This window comes from Pinus tabuliformis, chromosome 7 (genome assembly GCF_031772625.1).
Source record: "Pinus tabuliformis cultivar Carrire ecotype Pingquan chromosome 7, CPIR1, whole genome shotgun sequence".
Lineage (NCBI taxonomy): Eukaryota > Viridiplantae > Streptophyta > Pinopsida > Pinales > Pinaceae > Pinus > Pinus tabuliformis.
In genome coordinates this window covers 1,369,801,558-1,369,806,073 of record NC_142293.1, presented here as the reverse complement: position 1 = coordinate 1,369,806,073, position 4,516 = coordinate 1,369,801,558, and the positions used below count along the sequence as shown (strand labels likewise).

Sequence of the window (4,516 nt, the reverse complement as noted above, 5' to 3'; positions counted from 1 at the left end):
AACCATGGTGTCAACAACCTTGTACATTTTTATATTAAAACAATATAGATTAATCCCCAAATTGAAAAGTGGCACCAAGAGTAGCACCAATTTTCAAGGGAAAAATTACAACTTCTTTAAAATGATGATATTAACAATCTATATAATTATAACTATAATTTTCATATCAACTCCAAAATTAAAAAGTGATGCTTCTAGCAGCACCCCGTTTTTTAGAGGGTTAAAATTACAACCTATTTGGAACCAATAGCCTTGATAAATGATACCCTTTCAACCAAAATCTTAAATAACTATGGCCTAAAAATTGGGGTTTCTTGCATACAAAATATTAAAAAAAAGGAAAATAGAAGGACCAAAAATGGAAAAAATAGATAAAAATAAAAAGGGAAAAATGAAAAAATGGTGAAGGAACCCCATAGCAAGGGGAAAACATGCTTATTTTTAATTAAAAAAAAGAAAAGAAAATTAAGGTTCCTTGCCTCTCTTTACTAAAATAATAAAAATGAAATATTCTAAATCTAAAGAATGAAAGTAATGTCTTCTTGTCAGAAGACTTTAACGCTAAAACCACCTCTAACCAAGATGTTATTCTAAGAGATGGCTCAAACCCTAAATTTTTTTGTAAAATAAAAACTATAATTTAATTAGTATATTCAAAAGAAACTTTGAAAACTCAATTGATTAGATATAAGATAAAGACTATAATTTAATTAGTAGATTAAAAAAAACTTTGAAAACTCAATTGATTAGATATATGGCAAATAATATTGTTTTTTAAGTAAAAGATAAAAATAAATGTCTGTCAACCACAAATGGATAAATCCATTCCAACAAAACTCTTTTATATATATATATAAATATAATAGACTTCTTGGGAATCGAATAGAACAAGACTTCTATATATAAAATATAAAATTCTTGTGAAGATTGAATTGATTTCTTTTCACTCATTCGACTTGAAAACGACCACCTATTGAAAAGTCTTTCATATATCATTTTTAACATTTCATTGGTGTCTTAATTTATTAATTTATTCATGGAGTAGGGATACTTGCTTCGCAGTCCTTTTGGTTGATGGGGTCACTCTGTCGGAGGTAGTAACCACAGTCGATGGAAACAAATTGAGATCGTAGTCGTCGAAATTTTGTCGGTCCATGGCACTGTCAGATCGTAGTCGTCGAAATTTCGTCGGTCCATGGCTTGCTTCGCAGTCCTTTTGGTTGATGGGGTCACTCTGTCGGAGGTAGTAACCACAGTCGATGGAAACAAATTGAGATCGTAGTCGTCGAAATTTTGTCGGTCCATGGCACTGTCAGATCGTAGTCGTCGAAATTTCTGTGGCTATTATTAAATTTAGATGTTCCTGCACACTAAGAATCTATACATTCACTCATCATGAATCCTTATCAGTGAGGAGACAGGGATTCAGCCTTAACCTGTTGGCAATATCACCCGCCAGTGCTTTGTATCATATGTTGTACAGCGCCATGGAGATTAACAAGGCCTGTCATGTACTATTTTTCATTGCTTCCTTAACATTATGGGTGCGGAGTTCAGACGCGTTGGTTACATCAGAAGATCGGGAGACGAAAACTATGATGACTCGAAGACAGTCCTACATAATTTACATGGATAAATCCATGATGCCCCACCATTTCAGTCTCCACCAACGCTGGTACAGTTCAATGATAAATGAAGTTTCAGTGTCGAAATCGGACCCCCCTACAATTCTATATACGTACGATATAGTAACGCAGGGCTTTGCTGCCTGTCTGACCAGCACGGAGGCCCAAGCTATGGAGAATATGGACGGATGCCTCGGTGTATTTCAAGATTCTACCTATGGACTCCATACTACGCATACACCGGAATTTCTGGGGTTGAGCTCTAGTGATGGTCTATGGCCACTGTCACGTTACGGTGATGATATAATCGTGGGCGTTGTGGATACAGGAATATGGCCTGAGAGCAAGAGCTTCAACGACCATGGCCTCACTCCGGTGCCTGCTAGATGGAAGGGAGAATGTGAAGTGGGTACCGAGTTCAATTCTTCTCACTGCAATAACAAAATCATTGGAGCCCGCTACTTTCTCAAAGGATATGAAGCTCAATTCGGTCCTGTAGACGAGAAGGACGATTACAGATCTCCTCGAGATGCCAATGGCCACGGTACACATACTTCCTCTACTGCGGCCGGGTCGGAGGTGCCTGGTTCAAGTCTTCTCGGCTTCGCCGCGGGAACTGCTAGAGGCATCGCTACCAAAGCTAGATTAGCTGTCTATAAAGTCTGTTGGGAGATCTGCGTAGGTTCCGATATACTTGCCGCGATGGAGGCGGCTGTTTCCGATGGAGTAGACTTGCTATCCATATCACTGGGCAGTATGGCCGTTCGCCCGTATTATAATGATATGACAGCGGTTGGAGCTCTGGGAGCGATTCAGAACGGTATTTTCGTGTCCTGCTCGGCGGTAACGAAGGGCCATATTCTTCTTTCATTGGCAACTCGGCGCCATGGATAACCACAGTAGGTGCTAGCACCATCGACCGAGACTTCCCGGCTCCCGTGGTGCTTGGGAACGGCAACAACTACAGGGGTTCATCTCTTTACAAGGGAAGATCGGTGGGCTACGAGCAATTGCCTTTGGTATACGGGAAAACTGCGAATCTATGCCTCGGGGGAAGCCTTGATCCCAAATTGGTGAGTGGAAAAATTGTGTTGTGTGATTTTGAAGGAACAACGGCAGAGTTGGAATCGGCCGTGCAACAAGCCGGCGGTGAGGGGTTGATTCTTGCAAACCAACCTGATGACGGAGAGGACTTATCGGCAGAGTGTCAATATTCCTTACCAGTGACGAGGGTGGGTTCCAAGTCGGCGGAAGATATTAAAGCTTATATCAACGGCACTAGTGATCCTAAAGCAGCAATTAAAGCGGAGGGATTGACCGTGGTGGGTAAAGCACGAGCTCCAGTGGTAGCTGCTTTCTCCTCCAGGGGGCCAAATCCAGTGGTTCCCGAGATCCTTAAACCCGATGTTGTTGCTCCTGGCGTCAACATATTGGCGGCGTGGACTGGGCACGTCGGGCCTACCGGCCGCTTGATCTGCGGGGAGAGAAGAGTAGCTTACTACATACTCTCTGGGACTTCCATGGCCTGTCCGCATGTTACCGGCATCGCAGCACTTATTCGCGCGGCGCATCCGGGGTGGACACCTTCTGCAATAAAATCGGCCATTATGACATCTTCTGCTCTTTTTGATAATACCGGAAGCCTTATAGGCGACTCTTCCACCGGGCAAACTGCAAACACCTTTGCCACAGGCGCGGGTCATGTCAATCCCAATGCTGCCTCTGATCCTGGTCTCGTCTATGATGCAGGAATCGATGACTACGTTAGCTTTCTGTGTACCCTAAATTACACCCAGACCCAAATTCGAATTCTGACAAAGAAGGCAAGCTCCTGCACCAACATCAGCGCCTCGCAGCCTGGAGATCTCAACTACCCGTCATTCTCCGTGGTGTTTAATCAACTGAATTTAGTTCGTGTTACAACGAGAACTGTGACGAACGTTGGCGGAGCCCCCTGTGTGTATGAAATGGAAGTTGAGAGCCCACCAGACGTAAACATAATCGCGGAGCCGAGGACGCTCACCTTCGAAAAGCAAAATGAAAAGGCGAGTTTCACAGTGAGATTTGAAAGCAAAATAGCAACCTCTGGAGGGGTCCAAGTGTTCGGGCAAATTTCGTGGAAAAACGTGAAAGGTGGAACGCAGATCGTACGTAGTCCCGTAGCCATTGTCTGGGAATGAACCGCGATGTCATTTCAGAAGCAAATAATATTATCACATAATTAGAGTTATTATTATATATATTTTTTATTATGTCTGGTCCATTCTCGCATAATAAGAGCTTGTAATTACGCCTCGTCCATTATCACATAATAAGAGTTCTCTTCTACTTCTTGTTTTTTTAATTACGCTTCGTCTTTCTCACACATGCTATTTCTGACAGAGCACAATGCATCGTCGCCTTTAGACATGATTACAAAATTAATCACCTAGGTTTATATAAATAATTTAAGAAAATATTACTTTATTTTCATAATCTTAGTGTAGATTCATCTATATTGATATTACGAAAATATGAGTCAAGAGGATCTAATTTTTTCCCCTATAAATTTTTTATAAACTTAATTATTTAAATGATTTATAAACTTAATTATTTAAATGATTTATGTAGTTATTTATTTTATTTTATTTTATTAAAGCAAAATTTCTAACTTTGATCACCTACAAAAACTAGGTAGTACTACTAGTAGAGCTAATATAGAGGTACAAGCTCTTGAGTAGTAGTTGTGTGTCTCTCTCTTAGGTGTGTGTTGTACTATTTGCCGATGGCTATAAGCAGCTGCCTTATTAATAACCAGTATTCCCAGCAGTGAAGGGAAGCAAGCACTCAATTGGCTTTCTTTACATGCATGATATCTAAGGCTAGTTTTCCTTGCCCTCCTCGCTCTTCAG

The 4,516-nt window shown here is 41.0% G+C and overlaps 1 pseudogene; it reads left to right on the top strand.

Annotated features, from left to right (window-relative positions):
- The first annotated feature begins 1,395 nt into the window (after positions 1 to 1,395).
- LOC149252721 (subtilisin-like protease SBT1.7 pseudogene) lies at positions 1,396 to 3,944 on the top strand (annotated as a pseudogene).
- The last annotated feature ends 572 nt before the right edge of the window (positions 3,945 to 4,516 follow it).